At 39.4% G+C, this 19,427-nt stretch overlaps 1 protein-coding gene across 1 annotated transcript in view; it reads left to right on the top strand.

Annotated features, from left to right (window-relative positions):
* The window catches only part of FHIT (fragile histidine triad diadenosine triphosphatase), a 1,529,913-nt gene that overhangs the window by 51,810 nt on the left and 1,458,676 nt on the right, over positions 1 to 19,427 (top strand). The window contains exon 2 of the mRNA XM_060684216.2: positions 17,336 to 17,380. The gene's annotated coding sequence lies outside the window, so the exon portion shown is untranslated. The remainder of the gene's footprint in view (positions 1 to 17,335; positions 17,381 to 19,427) is intronic.

Here is a 19,427-nt window from a genome sequence, read left to right on the forward strand (position 1 = left end):
AAGAAGAATCAAGAAGAATCTAGTCTACAGAGTCAAAGCTCTCTCTCCTAATCATGGGGCTCAGAAAATAAGCCTTGCACATCAAGCAAATATGCAGAATTTAAATGCCCTTGCAATTAAATCTGGCCAATTATTTGGCTGCTGATTAAAAAAAAATACTGTTCTATTTCTGGCCAGTTTGGATTGCATATCACTGTAATGAAAAATGAGACATTGCCATGCTTCCGTATATACATCATGACATCTTGACATAGTACCATCATATATCTTGACCAAGAAACAAATGTTGAACAGAGGATGATGTGCCTTCCGATGTTGCTAAAACCATCATCATCCTTCATTGGATCAGTTGGCCTCTGTATATTGTTGATCTCAAGGTTGCTTGATCCATTTGTTTGCAACTCAGCCTCTCATCTTCAATCTTAGTAGTCATGTCATCCAAGAATAGGCCTTCTCCTCTTAGAAGTTTATTAAACTGATTCCCCTCATTCATTTTTTGATATGCATAGTAACTCATTGCTGTTAATTTCTTACTGTTTGTCATTTGGAGCTGATGATTCCAGCCATCATCTCCAAGAGGAAAGAAAAGTACCATATTTTTCGGAGTATAAGGCACACCAGAGTATAAGACGCAGCTTAGTTTTTGGGGAGGAATATAGGGGGGAAAAAAATCTGCCTACCAGGTATTCATCTGGCTAGCGTCCTTAGTCTGGTCAGCTTCAGCACATTAGTTTGCTGGTTTTTTTATCCCCTGCTTGGGGATAAAAAACAGCTTCTAAGGCACAGCTGAGAGGAAGCAGCAGTGAGAAAAGCAGGCAAAGCACAGGGAGATAGCTTCACTCGGCTAGCGCCTAGTTAGGGCTGAAAAAAGGCTTCTAAAGAACATCAGAGAGTCGGAGCAAAGCATGGAGATTGCATGGAGAGGAGCCTGAGTGGCACAGTAGACTAATGCTACTGTTAAAGGTGGTATTTAGCTTGCAATTACTGCGAGTTCAATTCTCACCAGGCTCAAGGTTGACTCAGCCTTCCATCCTTTCTAAGGTAGGTAAAATGAGGACCCAGTTTGTTGGGTCAATAAGCTGACTTTGTATAAAATATACAAAAGTATGAAGGCTATTGCTTAACGCCTTGTAAGCCACCCTGAGTCTTCGGAGAAGGGTGGCATATAAATAAATTTAAAAAAAATTGCTTCACTCGCTAGTGCCTCATTAAAGCACAGCAGAGAATCAAGGGAGCAGGCAAAGCTGGGAAGATCGGCTTCACTCGCCAGCACCTCGTTAACACCTCGTTAGGGCTGAAAAAAAGCTTCAAAAAAGCTACATTCAGAGTATAAGATGCACCCAAATGTTCAGCCTTTTTTAGGGGGGGGAAAGGTGCATCTTATACTCTGAAAAATACAGTAAGTGCAGGTAGTTTTACCATCATTCGAAATTATGATGGCCATCCAGCCAAAACAGATTGGCCCAAGGTTAGCAAAGGACTGAGACTATATGTTGTCCCTTATTTATTCTACCTGTATACCTAATATAACATGAAAATTTGATTTAGAAGAAGAGGAGCATGGTTTTGAAATGGGAAGAAGATATATCAATTACCTGTTCTATTCTGATGATACTACTCTGGTAACTGAAAATATATAGATTATCTGGAAGCTTTACTAATGAAAGTCAAGGAGCATTGTGAAAAAAATGGTTCTACAATTGAATGTAAAGAATGACAATGGGAAGAACAAGTTGGCTTAGAACTGGCAACGAAGGTAGAGAAGTGGTGGATATAGCTTCTACCTTTTAGGATTACTCATCAACAGTAAAGCAACAAGCAGGCAAGAAATATGATATAGATTAGTCTTAGGTACGGTAGCAATGTAAGCTGGGGAAAAGATATTCATGTGCTATGATGTGTCAATATCTTCAAAGATAAGAATCATGTTGGCAATTCAAATCATTTTCCCTCTGAAGCTCTATGGAAGCAAAAGTTGGACTTTGAAGAAGCAGTCTAGACAGAATATTAATGCGTTTGAAGTAAGGTGTAATAGAAGGTTACCAAGAATAGTATGGTTAACTAAGAAAACAAGCAAATCAACCCAGAATTCTTATCTGAGATCCTATTGAGAGGCTCAGATTATCACACTTCTGATACATTAGGCAAATACCTAAGGTTTTGAATAAGTTTATAATCTAGGAAAGCTTGGAGAAAAGAGAAGAGTATGACCAGCAGCAAAATGGATAGACTCAGTTACAGTGGTGATGGGTACACTGTTGGAAAACCAAGTTGCAGACAGATTGTCCCAGAGCAAAGGTAATCATTAAGAATTGACATTGACTTGATGGCCAGCATCATCGTCATCAACCATTGTTCTGATAAATTTCCTCTGATAAATCCTCTGATAAACCAGTTTTGTAAGAATGGCAATTACACTTTTACTTGGCTTGTTATCCTTGAAAAATTGTGGAGGGAAAAAAAATGCTGTAGTTTTCAATGACTCTGGTAAACTTTGGGTTGTTAAATGCCGAAATATAAACTTTACTGAAAGGAATATGCTCATTTGCAGTGGTGAAATCTCTCCAGTCCAAGAGAAGCCTAACCATCTTCTTTCTCAGATCATTAGCACTATTATGTGGAACATTATTGCCTATTATTTAGCTATTGAAGGTATCACATAGGAGCTTAAATTTTGAGCTGGTTTTATATCATTAGTTCCACTGGATCCTAGTCATGATTACTTTTTGTTAAGCTAAGTGCAGAGCAGCCCAGGAAACCATTTTGCATTAACTCTGTGGAAATGTACTTGTTTGCCCTCTCACTCATTCATACAAAGCTTTGCTAAATTCTGACCAAATTGAGCTTTTACATTTTTCTCTTGAGCTTTTTCAATAGCATTTTCTATTCTATCCTCTGTCCCCATCATTCTTTGACATTCCACTATGACTGATTTTGGTTTGGCGGTCTGTCTGTCTGTCTGTCTGTCTATCAGCTATCTATTCACCTATCTATCCACCTATCTATCCATCCATTCATTCATCTCCCTATCTACCATCTATCAATCATCTATCTACCCATCCATCCATCCATCCATCCATCCATCCATCTATTCTATCTATCTATCTATCTATCTATCTATCTATCTATCTATCTATCTATCACCTATCTATTCACCTATCTATCCACCCACCCACCCACCCACCCATCCATCCATCCATCTACCTATCTACCATCTATCAATCATCTAGCTACCTATCCATCATCCATCTATGCATCTATAATCTGTAATCTATCTATGTATCTATGTATCTATGTATCTATGTATCTATGTATCTATCTATCTATCTATCTATCTATCTATCTATCTATCTACCTACCTACCTACCTATCCATCCATCTATTGTCTGTCTGTCTGTCTGTCTATCTGTCTGCTTGCCTGCCTGCCTGCCTGCCAGCCTGCCTGCCTGCCTGCCTGCCTGCCTGCCTGCCTGCCTGCCTGCCTGCCTGCCTATCTATCTATCTATCTATCTATCTATCTATCTATCTATCTATCTATCTATAAAAAAATCTCACCAATAAATAAATAATATTTATTGAGGTATAATGAGAAGGCAATGAAATATATATCATGAACCAAACCATGAAAAAGCAGATCCTTAAGTTCCTCATATATATTTAATTTCAGATGCTTTCATAGTCCTTTTTCTTGCTCCAACTGTTCAATCCATTTTTCTTTTCTATTCCTCCTCATAGCCTTTGCTCTTAAAGGCACAGATCTTCCCATGGTTGCTAAAATGGCTCACTCATTTCCCTGCAGCTCTGCGCCATAAAATATGTTTTAATCTGCTCATTTTCAGCTGTTTTTTACTCCCAGGTACAGCTGTACGATATATTTAGAAAATCAGCTAGATATTACATCTCACTTTTTTGCGATAGCATCCAACTACAAGCGGCTTACGGAGGAAAAGAAAAATCACCACTCACCAATCTCGTTTCCCTCAAAAAAAAAAAAAAAAGAAAGAAAAAAAAAAAAGAAACCTCAACATGATAGAAACATCACAGTAAAATAGCATGGTGTTTTTGTGCCAGCCAGCTTAAAAGCAGTGAATAGCATCTGATCTATTGAGCTTCCCTGGGCTTTTTGAGAAGCCATTAGGGATTGTGACCTCAGTCCTTTTGAAGGTGTAGTTCCCTCTTTGTTGCTGAGGCAGCCACAAAGAAAGTCTGCTTGGAACTTTTCCCTACTTTTCCGTGCCCTCCGGATCTTTTGGAGGCAAATTATGTCTGAACCTCATGCTTTGGGGGCAGATGCATTCCTCTTCCAATTAAAATAAAAATAAAAAACCCACAACAATACATGAGCAAATAATAGATACAAACTCACTGTAAACCGCTTCAAACTCAATTGCAGAAAATATGACTTCAGTAACAGAGTGGTCAATGCCTGGAATGCATTACCTGACTCTGTAGTTTCTTCCCCAAACCCCCAAAACTTTAACCTCAGACTGTCTACTGTTTACCTCACCCCATTCCTAAGAGGTCTGTAAGGGGCATGCATAAGTGCACCATCCCTATCCTAATATTCCTTTTTTTACTTACTCTTTTCATGTATTCAAATTATGTTTATACTTTTACCTGTTATCTTATATATGCTTGACAAATAAACTTATGATTATGATTATGATGAGAAGCATGAGGAACGCTATTTCATAGTCGTAGTTTTTCACTAGACCATCTTTTAGACTTTGCGGTGTGGTGAAAGTATTACAAGATAAAGTTCTCCGTAGAAACCTGCATCTCTTGAATATTCTGAGGATGCTCAATGCAGATAGTCCTTGACCTACAACCATAATTGAGCCCAATATTTCTGTTGCTAAGCGAGACAGTTCTTAAGGGAATTTTACCGCATTTTACAAACTTTCTTGCCACAGTTCCTAAGAGAATCATTGCAGTTGTTAAATGAGTAACACGGCTGTTAAGTAGGAATCTGGCTTCCCATTGACTTTGCTTGTCAGAAAGTCGCAAAGGGGGAATCACATGACCTGGGGTCATAAATATGAGTCAATTGCCAAGCGTCTGAGCTTTGATCACATTCAGACTCCACCCTCCTCATGGAGGTGTGTGTGTGCTGCAACAGTCATAAGTGTAAAAAACGGTCATAAGTCACTTTTTTCAGTGCCGTTGTAACTTTGAACGGTCACTAAATGGACTGTTGTAAGTCCAGGACTACCAGTACAAACCAGTAGTGAAATCCAATTTTTTTTACTATCGGTTCTGTGGGCGTGGCTTGGTGGGCATTATGTGGTTTGGTGGGCGTGGCTTGGGCGTGGCAGGGGAAGGATACTGCAAAATCTCCATCCCCACCCCACTCCAGGGGAAGGGTACTGCAAAATCTCCATTCCCTCTCCACTCCTGGGGGAAGGATATTGCAAAATCTCCATTCCCACCCCACTCTGGGGCCAGCCAGAGGTGGTATTTGCCAGTTCTCCGAACTACTCAACATTTCTGCTACCGGTTCTCCAGAACCTGTCAGAACCTGCTGGATTTCACTCCTGGTACAAACTCTATATTTGTTTTGTTTCTACTGGTAAGGAGGGTGCAGCACCAGGCTGATGTCCTCTGGCCCTGAAAGCTAAGCAGAGTCTGGCTCAGAGTTAGGACCAGAAAGGTGGGGGGACTATTAGGAAAGACCAGAAATGTAGGTAGAACTAGGAAATAAAGAAACAAACAACAATGTTAAAATTCCAGAAGAAGATCATTGGCAAACGACTCAGTAGAGTTGCCATGAGTGTCAGGCTTGGAAGCCATCTTTTGCATTGGGCCTTCGGGCCTGCCACATTTCGTGCTGTGGGAAACTCAAAAGGAGATTTTACTTATAGGGAAGAAATGAAAAAATATGTCAAAGGTTGGCAACAATCTTTGTGGCTGCACTTCCTGTTCATCCTGGTTTGTTTGCTACCATATTGTAAGCTCCTTTTGTATCCATTATATATAAGGACACCGATCAATGGAAGAATATATATATATATAAAAAAAAACCTTCAAATGTCAATCATGCATCTGTCTGGGTGAAAATTCACAGTATGCATTTTAAAAAACGCTCAGGACGACAGGGAAAATATTTCAGTGTTGGATTAAGGTTGGGAGGCAAGAATTATGTTATATTTTCATTGCTGAAGGCAATAGTGTAGACCCGTAATGTAGTATTTAGAAAGTTGTACTGATCAGCTGTTTACATCCAATTATTCTTGCTGCGAACAGATGCACGGTGTGAACGCTGTATTCTGTACAAGATTTTACCTCCTATCAAAACATAATGGAAACAAAACCTGTGAGATTAACTGGCACAGTTGGAGCGAATGTATTTTTTTCTCCCCCAAGTAAATCTTATCAGCATTGCTTGCCTGTTTTTTTGCACAGATTACGCTCAGATATCTTTGCATTTCACTTTAATGCTAGAAGAAACCCCCCACCTTCCCCCAAGCTTTTCAGGAATAGAAAATTGTCTCTTTATATCCAATAGCTATTCTTGAAAATCTTTATCATTGTTGGGAAGGAAAAAAAGAAGAAGAAGAAATAATTGGAGGATTGTTTGTTTTGGAAACATCTTATGAAAGCCTGATTGTCCTATACAACGAGGCAGGAAAGCCTTACAGAATTAAGGAAGTTGCCCAACATTGTGATTAGCTGGAAGATGGTTTGGAGTGAAATATACTTGATATCTCTAGAGAAAGCCCCTGGAATCTGTCAGTCATGTTGATGTCCCATTCTACCGGTAGTAGATCTTCAGCTCACAGGAGGATTCTCCTAACACTTGTCACATTTTGATCCCCAGCCTAGACATGAAACTAATAGTTTCTAACGGTTTTTTTTTCCCGAGTGGCACCGAATCAAATTACTGAGGGAGAAAAGAACGGTTGACATTCTGCTTTTAAAAGTGACCGTAAGCATGACCCAATTCTACTGTAGTGGTGTCATCACAATTGTATCTCGTCGCTGTAGATTCTCAGATGCTGACAGCTGGAACAAGCTGCTTTAGCTTGCAGTGCTCAGCTGTCATTGAGAACAGCTTGGAAAGTCTTACGTGAATGAAATGTGCGGGGAATTTCTCTCCTCCCAACCTCTCTCCCTGGTTCTCGCTTTCTAAGCTGCCGGTGAAACTGTGATTGCATCGGAGTCAAAATAGCTAAAGGAACGGATATGGATAAACGCATGTCTCGTTGGCGTAAAGGTTGCAGTCATATGCAATATCCAGTAACCACACAAACTTCGAAAGGATTTAAGTGCAATATAAGCAGCTCGTTTCCAGCAGAAGGACCTTAATTATTTTCACGCAGTTTGAGCAAGTAGGAAAAATGCCACCTTATTTGCTCTTGTTAGAGGCCAAGAATGCTGATTTCTCATATTTCCTGAATAATGGCTTCCTGGCTTGAAGCAAGGATGCCGAGGATTGCCACATAATTAAATGCAGGGTATGAAATGAATATTTAGATTAGTTTCTTATAATACAACAAATCACATCACTTCATTAGGAAATAGGTTGACTAACATTTGGAATAAAGTTTCGAAAACTAGTTCTTTTAAAATTACAATCTCAGTATTACGCTTGTTGTTTTAATTTTAAGGTATAGAAAAACACTTAAGGGGAAATTTTTGAAAGCAATATTCCAAAAGAAACTGATCCAGCATGCCAAACCACATGCAATCTAGAAGTGTTAAGCGTCATAGCAAATACATTTTTGTATGACTGTGATTGTTCTCTCTTAAAGGCACAGTTATCCGATTTAGAGAGAATTGCAGGGAACAGAGACAAAATGAATAGCTAAATGGAATGCAAACAGATAAGTTTGCATTCCATTTAAGTGGGGGGTCGAATGAAGAGGCAGGACTCTGACTAGTAACTTCAGCTCTTTATTTTGAGGCTTGGCAAAACTTCTCAGCTGGCTATCCGACAGCTCCCTCTTTTAAAGGGATCTGTCCAGCAGCCCGACCACTGACATTGCTTTATTTTCCCGCCGCTCAAATGGACCAATTAGTGGCGGGTATGCTAATGTCTCTTCTGAGATTGGACCTGAGTAAAACCTTTACTTCACTCCCTATTTGCATATGTAACACCAAGAGGGACAACACAATATAGACTTCCATTTCTTTGAAATTTTAAGATCTTTTAAGTTCTCCTGCTAACGTTTCTAATGCTAAAATATGTGACTATTGGAATTGTAAAGAATCCCTGAAGGAGTCCATGCTTAAATTGGCAGTTCTATATAAAATCAAAAGTCATATTGTGCGAAGTCCTGAGATAGAGATACTGATATCCAAATCGGTGTTATTATCCTTTGGAAGACAAGGATGAATGTGAAAAAAAAAAAAAAAACCTGCCAAAAGGAAAAAAGAAAAACACATAAAAATGAAAACTGAATGTCAAAACAAGTGGAGGAAATGGCCAAGAGGAACAGAAGACACGAAAGACAAAATCTTAGGAAGAAACTTTAACAAAGAATTTCAGAGAGCCAGTTGAAGAGACAAGAAGCAGTATTACAATAATATCTGGAAAGATAATGAAGATGAAAATAGACATAAAAAAGGAAAATCTTCCAGGAGATCTCCGAACAACAGATTCCAACCTTGAGTTGGCATGTTAAAGGACACAAATGGGCAGATCATCCTAAGGAATCTGGTAGCACTTTTCTCAGCTAACAACTATTATTAAAAAATAGCCTAAGTTTTTATGAGTTGTGTTCACTTCATCAGATGCTTAAATTCACATCTGCTTGTTTTAGGATTGTCATATTTGGACTACAGATATCTAGACGATCACTAGATGGATGGGAGCAGGGTTTTCTCAATTTTTTCAGTCCATTGTAATGATTACCTGGATTTCTTGTAGTTCAAAAAAGCAATGTTGTAGATCTACAGAAAGTCTAAATTAGGACCATAGTTTCTTCTTAATTTTCTTCCCTTAGCCCTTCCCTGGTGCTTTTTTTCTGTTAACTTATCTTTAGTCCCAAAGGTGCTTTTTTTATTTTTTTCTTCAAGAGGCAACTGGACTTTCTGGTTTTTCTTTGAAGACGTTTCGCTTCTCATCCAAGAAACTTCTTCAGCTCTGACTGGATGCATTCTTCACCATCCAGTCAGAGTTGAAGAAGCTTCTTGGATGAGAAGCGAAACGTCTTCAAAGAAAAACCAGAAAGTCCAGTTGCCTCTTGAAAAAAGCACCTTTGGGACAACCATGACCTGGATGACTGAGAATCTATATAAACATTTATCTTTACTCCCTTTCTAGGCAGGAAAGCAGACAAAACAATTATTTTATATCAGTTACATTCATTATTTTATCATTATATTAATTATATTCTCTAAGAACCCTTTGTGGCTATGTAGCATTCAGGGGCTTTCTAAGAAATAGAAATAGTTATGAGGGCTTTACATTATGCCCAATTTCTTTTAATTTTATTCAAAATTAAAGTTGTTCTTTAAACATTTGAAAGCGGAATGGGCCAGTTAAATTGATTGGGTGAGCATTATGAGCATTAAATTTGTAGATACATTCGGGCCCACGAATCCCAGCTGTGGATCTCAAAATTGTGCTCATAGGAAACTGCCTTTAAGTTCTTCTGCTCCCAAATATAAAGGCATTTTAGTACCAGCAGCATTTTGAACTGAGGCCAGAATTATATTGAATGTCAGTGCAGTTACTTAAGCAGAAGAGTCAATGCTCTCAGTAATTAAGATGTTCCCTAATGAATATTAATACTCTAGATTTCTGCAAAAAAGTGAGTTTGGCTTACAATAATAATGTTGTATCCATTAAAACCCAGTAGCCAACAAATAAAAGAACATGTATTGAGTACATTGAACTTAAAATTTCAGTTAAAATAAACTCACGGTGATATTTATTTCAAAAAGTAAGCTTCCTCTATAAGAAAGTAGGTTCTCTTTCTTTTCCAGTTCTGGGTAGTTTTCCCAGGCTCTTAAAAAAAAATCTATATTTTGTTTTGTTTTAAGCACAGAAGGAACGACTTGGTAGTAGTCATTCAACTTATGTCTTTGTTAGACTTTCAAAATCCTTTAAAAACACTTAGCTGAATACAATTCTCAAGTGCTGTAACTGTCAGATTGCTTTAACTAATTTATGGAACGGAAGCTAAGGAATGAACAGCAATGCTCCATTTAGAGTTATTAGATTAGCCATTATAAAAACCACAGAAAATATGTAAGCCTTTACTTTATGTTCACTTGAATTTGGCTGTTAAGTTTTGACGGAACTTTCATTTAACCAAATATGCCTTTGTTTACAACAATAAACAGGTTAACTCTTATATCTCTTTAAATTAAGTATGGCAACATCAATATTTGCCTACTTTATTGGCTCATAAGTGTGTACAATCAGTCGAGTTATGGAATCTGATCCTGCAGAGATTTATGTAATGTTCTTTTCTAACATAAACCATTTACACTACAGGCAAAAATATTTCCCTCCCCCTTGTTAAAAAAAAAAAAAGATTAATAGCTGTTTTAAAAAAGTATTTTTCTTCTTTCTTCAGCTTAAGAAGCTTGCAATCTATTCTGGTATTCATTCACTAATTCTAGCTAAGGGAAAAATTTATAATTGTGAGAAAAAAGAGATTGCCATCTAAATCATTTGTTTTTTGCTGATTTCAATCCCTCAATATTATCTAATATAAACTGGACCAAGTTACAGCATAATCACATAGTTCTTCCAGAATGTAGGATACCTTCTCAACCATCAACCATTCTAATGGGAACAACCTTGAATGAGAATTCCAATATGTAGGACAGGGGTGTCCAATCTTGGCAAGATTAAGATTTGTGGACTTCAACCCCCAGAATTCCCCAGCCGGCACGATATAGGAGATAGTGATAGGAGAGTTATTTTTTGTACCCTGCTTTGATCTTGAGGAGATGTTTGCTTTGAAAAAGAAGGTCCCATTGAAATGCAATTGCTTTTTAAAGACAAATGTAAGTAATTATAGTGGATGAGCATTTATGTGAAGGCAAAGGGTTAAAACCTGTATAGTTCTTTGTTTGTAGAGCAAAATTTGTAGTACTGAGTATATGTACTGAGTATATGTAGTACTGTATGTATGTATAACAGAACAGAATAACAGAGTTGGAAGGGATCTTGTAGGTCATCTAGTCCAACCCCACCACCCAAGCAGAAGACTCTACTCCACGGGTGTCAAACTTGCTGCGTCACGTTGCTGTCATGTGATGTTTCGCAACATTTTTCCCCTATGCAATGCTGAGGTGGGCGTGGTCTGCACATGACACATCCGACTCACAGATCACCAGTTTGACACCCCTGCCCTACAACATTTCTGACAGATGGAAGTCCAGTCTCTTCTTGAAAGCTTCTAGTGATGAAACTCCCACAACTTCCGAAGCAAAACTGTTCCATTGGTTGATTGTTCTCACTGTCAGAAAATTTCTCCTTATTTCTAGGTTGAATCTCTCCTTGGTCAGTTTCCATCCATTATTCCTTGTCTGGCCTTCAGGTACTTTGGAAAATAGCTTGACCCCTTCCTCTCTGTGACGGCTCCTCAAATATTGGAAGACTGCTATCATGTCACCCCTGGTCCTTCTCTTCACTAGACTAGCCATGCCCAGTTCCTGTAACTGTTCTTCATATGTTTAGCTTCCAGTCCCCTAATCACCTTTGTTGTTCTGTGCATTCTTTCTAGAGTCTCAACATTTTTTTATAGTGTGTTGACCAAAACTGGATGCAGTATATATGCATACAAGTATAAATAAAAGTGAAAAAATATAAAATGTAAGGGAATTTATATTAGTAATTACGTTTTAAAATTCAAACCGAAATGTTAAAGTATTGTCTTTGAAAATGAAATTAAATACTTCAGCCAAAAGGTGAGCTCAAAAAATGTTTCCCTTAAACATCTAAAGGATTTAATGCAAGCTTGCATAATAAAAAAGAAGCAGAAGCATTACGTGCTATGAAGAAGCAAATTACTCTTCAGACTGCAAGCAAAGGCTCATAGATAGGTGTTGCTTGAAACTTAGCTAGGACTTCACTATATGTGCCAATAAATCTGCATACCATTCACAGCAACTGTAATTAAAACACACAATCCTGATTTCTTTTGTATCTGTAAAGAAGAGAATTTATGAAGTTAATTTCACAGCAGAATTTTTGAAGTCTAAATCAGTGGTGGGTTGCCCCCGGTTCGCACCGGTTCTATAGAACTGGTAGTAAAACTGGCGGGAGGCCCCGCCCACTGACCCCGATGTCACCAAAATGCTTCTGCGCATTGCAGAAGAGCATGCACGCGCACGAGCAAAATGAGCGCACATGGCCACGTTGCAAACCGATAGTAAAGGTAAGTAGAACTCACCCCTGGTCTAAATGTTCAATGTTTATAGTAGATATAAAGTTTTGAGCATTTATAAGCAGGTCTGAGACAATAGGTCTATGCTTGAAAATGAACTGTTGCCTTGAGAAAAATGAAAAGGCTTACAGTACTTTTCTTCTTTTTAATTTGATGATGATAGTACCTGTTTTAACTCTTGGCCTTACGATTGCTATGTGAAGATCTTCCAATCATCCGTTCATCTCTTTTTTTCAGGAAATGTTTGCAATGTAGCTTCAAGATTTGGTCGGCTTTTTTTCCACCTGGCTTGGGAATTAACTGTGGTTTATAAGCCCATCACAGAAGACAGTCATTTATTTTCTCTCTCTCTGTCTCTGAGAGAGAGAGAGAGAGATTAAAATAGAAACAAACTTGAATAAATGGATTAATGCTAGTTGACAGGTGAGATAGAAAAAAATAGTTGATGACTTGAGGCTGCTAAAATTGTGATGTTTTCTGAAATCCTCATGCAGCTCTTGCTCTGACAAAGATGTGCAAATACGAGCCAAAATGTGTGCCATTCTGACAGATAATAGGACAAATCACTACAATTGATTTCTTGCATACTGTGCTGGTAAATAACTATGATCATTTCTGTGATTAATAATAATGAATGATCCTCCATGGCACGAGAGTCAAACTGGTGGTGTCACGTTGTCGTCACGTAACATTTCTCGACTTTTTTCCCGTAGCGGAGCTGGGGTGGGTGTAGCCTGCATGTGAAACATCCAGCCCATGGGCCGCCAGTTTGACATCCCTGCTCCATGGGGTCACACAAGAATACAGTCCTCTGGAGTTTCCCATTTAGAGAACAACAACCTTATTTTTTTCTCCCAAACTTCCCTTTAATCAACTTAAGAAGCTGATAAGCATATATCTCCAACAGTCTAGCACATTATTAGCTCTTCTCTCATAGAATAGGTAAAATGATTCAACTTCAGATTGAGTTATTCAATATAGTTATTAGCAATAGCAATAGCAACAGTACCTAGACTTATATACTGCTTCATAGTGCTTTTGCAGCCCTCTCTAAATGGTTTACAGAGTCAGCATATTGCCCCCAATCATCTGGGTCCTCATTTTACCGATCTCAGAAGGATGGAAAGCTGAGTCAACTTTGAGCTCTTCAGGCTTGAACTGCTGCCAATCAGCAGGCTTAGCCTGCATTCTAACCACTGTGCCACCATGGCTCTCTAAACCCAGATGACACCAAGATAAGCACTAGACCCGTGATGTCGAACCTATGGCACAGGTGCCACAGGTGGCACACGGAGCCATATCATTGGGCACGCGAGCATTGCTGTAGCGCAGTCCAGCGTGCACGCGTGTGCCAGCCAGCTGATTTTTGGGCCTTCCTGTTCTGTGCCCGTAACATGCACGCACACCCACAGACGGCCCAGAGTTAATAAGCCACACGACAAAACTCTTTGATGATAAAGCTGGCAGCAACCCAGTGACTAGCTGCCAATTCAGACTTTACTCACACAAAACAAAGATTAGGCTGCCAGCATTCCGATAAACCAGGCAGAGTGTCAACAATACAAGGATTAATCCAAATGCAGTCCGATAAAGCAGGCAAAGTCCAGTAACACAGAGATCATGGAGTATTTCCAGTTTTTGCTTGTCACAAACTGAACTGGCCACCACACCCACATTTATACCCTGTGGGGTGTGGCCCAGTGACTCAGCTAATCTCTGGCACGCCTTCCCTTCTGCTGTGCACGCTTCTCCCTGCGCCTCTGTCGCGGGTCCAACCAGCACTTATCTTCTTCATCACTGTCCACCTGTGGCTGCGGGGACATGCTTGGTTCTGAGCCTATTGTTTGCCTTCGGTGTCCTCCGGAGGCATTGTCAGAGAGGAGGGTCCTGGAGAGGGAGGCCTTGCCAACTCCTCCCCCTCACTCTCAGAGTCTGCATCTGTCGATAGCCCAGGCTCAGGCAACGGAGCCACAACACTTTCGATCCCACCGGAAGTTGGGAAATGGGCTGTTCCTGGCCTCCGGAGGGCCTCTGGGGTGGGGGGGGGAAAGCCTCTGGAGCCTTGGAAGGGTGAAAAATGGACCTACCGGGCCCACAGGGCCATCACGTGCTAAAAGTGGGGGGGACGGGAGGTGCACGCGCATTCACGGGGGCAAGGCGCATTGAATTATGGGTGTGAGCACGCACGTGGGCGACATCCACGTGCTCCCCCCGCTTTTGGCACGTGGCAGCAAAAAAGGTTAGCCATCACTGATGGCTTGATAGTACAGTGGTTTAGTGCACCCTGTTATTAACACAGCTGCCTGCAATTTCTGCTGGTTCGAATCTCTCCAAGGCTCAAGGTTGACTCAGCCTTCCATCCTTTCTAAGGTAGGTGAAATGAGGACCCAGTTTGTGGGGGCAATAAGCTGACTTTGTATAAAATATACAAAAGAATGAAGGCTATTGCTTAACGCATTTTAAGCTGCCCTGAGTCTCCGGAGAAGGGCGGCATATAAATCAAATTAAAAAAAAAAAAAACTGCACTAGACCAACAACCAAGTTATAAACAACACCCCTTTTAAGGAATTACCAACTCGGAGAAACAATCCAACAGTAAACAGCCTAATTAAGGAACTACCAAGAATACTCCCATCAACAGGGCAAGCCACTTGAATATCAAGAAAGAGCAAACCCCACTCCCATGTAGCACCTGGCAGTGAGCAGTGAATTAGCCTGCAATACTGCATTCTAACCACTGCGCCATCAAACAGAGAAGAGGAAAAATGATCAACTTAAATTTTTATTAAAATAAAACTCTGGCTTAGCTTATTGCAGGAATTTAGATAAAATTAGTGTACAGCAAAACCGTTCACTATAACTTTCCATCATATATTTTAGTAATTTTTTTGGGTAGAAAATGCTGCCAAATTCACGTTCTAGTTCTGTATCATGTATCTATAATTTGCAAACATTCCCCCGTGTGTCTTTGTGAAACAGCCTCTTGATCTAAAATAGATTAATTTTCAGATCCATACTCCTTATATTTTATGATCTATATAAAATCTCTTATAAATCATTCTTTTTTTTTTCAGCCAATACCATGGTATCATTTTTATATAAAACTACACTACACATTTTTATATAAAACTACACTATGTCCATCCCCAACCAACTCACTTCTAACTTCACCACGAACAATGCATGTACATTTATCCATAAATATGTTAAACAACAGACCATCAATATCCTTGTCTAACTACCTGGAAAATGTTGAACCATTCACTAAGTGTTCCATTTATTGTTACACATGCTTTATTTCTGTCTTATTGCTTATTAGATTTATATCCCACCTTTATTTTTATACAACCCCAGCTGATTTATATATTGTTCCTGCCTCCTATTTTCCCATAACAACAACCCTGTGAATTAGGTTGGGCTGAGAGACAGTAACTATGAAGTCACTCAGAATTCTTTCATGCATGAGCAAGGAATACAATTCACAGCCTCCTGGTTTCCAGTTGAGCACCTTAACCATAATATCAAACTAGCTCTCATATCAGTTTTATTACATTCCTCAACTAACCTTCAACTCAAGGGCTGGTTCTGCTTACCTTTACTACCAGTTCGCCAACATTGTCCTAAACCATTAGCTGTAACATTCATTTTTCCCATTTATATTTCTCAGTGACTTGCTTGAGAACAAAAATTGGCTGGACTCATTGCACGTCTGAAATTTTTTGGATTGTCACCCTGTGTATGAGGGGTGAAATGCTACAGGTTCACACCGGTTTGGGAAAACTGGTAGTGGTGGCGGTGGGTGGTTCGGTGAATTGGTAGCAGCGGCAGTGTGAGGCTCCGCCCACCCGCCCGGACGTTTTAACCAGGAAGTAACATGTTTTTGCGCAGAGGGTCTAAAATTGCACATGACACATGCACGCACGCACTTCCGAACTGGTAGGGAAGGTAAATAGATTTCATCCCTGCCATGTATCCTTTTAGTCAGAATTTTACCAAATATTTTCCTAGCCATCCTTAACAAACTTACTCCCCTGTAGTATTTTACACTGATGCTTGTTATCTTTCCTGTTGTACAACAACAGCATTTTCCAATAGTCAACCTGAGATATGAACTTTGCATATACAGGTAGTCCTCAAGTTACAACCAAAATTGAATTCAAAATTTATTAATTGAATTTTGCCGCATTTTACGACTTCTTTTGGACACATTTGTTAAATGAATCACTGCATTTGTTAAATTAGTAACACGGTTGTTAAGTTTAATCTGGTTTGACTTTGCTTGTCAAAAGGGAATCGCATGACTCTGGGACATTGCAACCGTCATAAATGTGAGTCTGTTGTCAAGCATCCAAATCTAAATCGTGTGACCCTGGGGATGCTATAACAGTCGTAAGTGTGAAAAATGGTCACAAGTCATTTTTTTCCAGTGCCGTTGTAACTTCAAATGGTCACCAAATGAACTGTTGTAAATCAAGGACTACAGCCATCCATAAGCAAATCACAGCCTGATTTTGACCTTCCTTCAACTGCTCTTACAGCCTTGCCATTTTACAAAAATCTCGCCTCATTTCTGAATTTCTTTTCATCTTGCAGAGCCCACATGCTGTTTGCCTGCCTTCCATTGGTGGGGAGATTTGTGCAAGAAACTGTCACACACAATTATCAAAGGTGCCTTTTGAATGCAGTTACACGTGGACCTCATTTGTCCTAGAGTGCTTTTGACCAGTGCTTTTGACCTGAATAGCTTTTCAGTGATTGAAAGACAAACGATTTCCCCCCCTCTCATACATCTCTGTGCCAATATCCCAACTTTAGTATTTTGATAATGGAGAACAAAAACGAGAACTGGAAAGCGGTCGAAGGGGCTCCATTCTTCATATATATATATACACACATACAGCAGGCCTTTCATTTTAATTTAAAGAAAACCTACACCCTATATATAGTATATAAAAAAACTCAATATCCATCCCTTTTCCCTTTTGCAGCTTTGAAGCAGAGAATTGTTAAGCTGTTGAGAATACTCCGTAAAGGTAAGTGTATTTATTACGCCGCATTGACAAACATTGCCGAGCAACATTGATTTCCCTTTTATTCAGGGATTTAAGCACTTGGATTAATGATAGAGCTGACAGGGCAATTTCGTTCGCCGCACGCTTGTCCTTCACATGAAACGCCAAGCCCTAGTTAGAGGGGGAAAGGGTAAGGAAAGGCAGCAATGTGCTGACCATGGCCGAATTTAGGTGTGATTGCTGACGTGTTTTATTCTTGGCAGCTGAGATATTAACAGGGTAGCTCTATGCTGAGATTAATGCCGAAGAATAAAGAACAAAAGGGTGTTGTGTGAAAGCAGGGCTGCTTTTGGTAAGAGCTGACTATAGCAGGCTGGCACACTAATGTGTTTAAAGTGAGCTTCTGAGGGGAGCTTTAATCTCATTGTGTTGAATTCATTGCAATAGGCAATGCTGGATAGCAGCTGTTCAGTGGAGAGAAGATGGGGGTGGGGGTGGGGAAGGTTTCTGCCTACGTACAGGTAGTCCTCAACTTACAACCATTCATTTAGGGATTGTTCGAAGACACATCAGCGCTGAAAAAAAGCTTCACACTTACAACCACTGCAGAATCTCCCTAGCCACGTGATCAAAATCCGGGCCCTTGGCAAACCGGGATATGTTTGTGATGGTTGCAGTGTCTCGGGGTCATGTGATCCTCCTTTGTGATCTTTTGACAAGCACAGGGAATTGTTAATTGTTAAGCCAGATTCACTTAACAACCGTGTTACAAACTTAACAACTGCACTGATTCACCGGACAACTGTGGCAAGGAAGGTCAGCAATGAGGCAAAACTTACTTTTTTTTTTTTTGCTTTAATTTATATGCCGCCCTTCTCCGGAGACTCAGGGCGGCTTACAATGCGTTAAGCAATAGCCTTCATACTTTTGTATATTTATACAAAGTCAGCTTATTGCCCCCACAATCTGGGTCCTCATTTTACCTACCTTTGAAAGGATGGAAGGCTGAGTCAGCCTTGAGCCTGGTGAGATTTGAACTTGCAGTAATTGCAGGCAGCAGATGTTAATAACAGTACTTTAGTCCACTGTACTAACAGGCTCTTCACAACTTAACAATTGTCTTGCTGAGCAACCGAGCAATTTTGGGCTCAGTTGTGATTGTAAAATTGAGGACTACCTGTGTAAGTTTTGGGAATGTCTGGATACTTAAAAAAAAAAAAAAAATGTCACAGCTCAGAAAAAAAAGACAGAGCATTGTCCCAATGCAGAAGTAATAGTAAAAGTGATAAAAGTAACAGGAATTGTAATGGTGATGGCGATATTGCTGTCCTGGCTGCCAAACGAACGAAATAAAACACCCAACTACCCCACTTTCCAAAATCTTCCTATACTCCTCATCTGGAATGAGAAAAAAGAATTCAGATTCCAATTTTTTTTTAAAAAAAATGGCCAGCAGTGTAGTATTTTTTGAAGAACAGCAAAACATATAGCTCCTTAAAAATACTAAAATATGAAAACTGTTATCCCTTCTTTCTTCAAAAAAAGAAAGATATTAAGAGCGGAACAGAAAAACCTGTGATTATATATTATGGTTAAGCAACAATTCGTTTTTAATGTTTTTTCACATGCTGAGCTTATTTCCTATCAGCCTCCAAAAAGGTAAACATTAGAATTGAGAACTGTGATAATTAAAGCAGCCTAAAGCATAAATGACGGGTTTTTAAGAAACCGAAGATTGTTACATTATGCAGTGATATGTGAGTTATTAAGGCATGGAATGTCATCAATTGTAAACCACTATGATCAATGGCGGAAAACACTGGTTAAACAACAGATTTATGAAATCGTGCTATGGTTTTTGCCTCTGAGCAGAATTTAATATTTTGTTTTTCCTAAGTATACTTTTATTTTATGGTGCACTAAATCGTTTTTTTAAACAGGCTATATGTATAACTGAGCGGCTTTGTAGGTAGAGTAAATGCAAGGGAAACATGATAGTGTACAGAAAAATTGTGTTTCTAGAAGGGGAAAAAAAATCTCTGGAGGAGGAAATGCGCACTTGTGTAAG

Source organism: Pantherophis guttatus, chromosome 2 (genome assembly GCF_059756535.1).
Source record: "Pantherophis guttatus breed Tessera chromosome 2, ASM5975653v1, whole genome shotgun sequence".
In the NCBI taxonomy this organism is placed as follows: Eukaryota; Metazoa; Chordata; class Lepidosauria; order Squamata; family Colubridae; genus Pantherophis; species Pantherophis guttatus.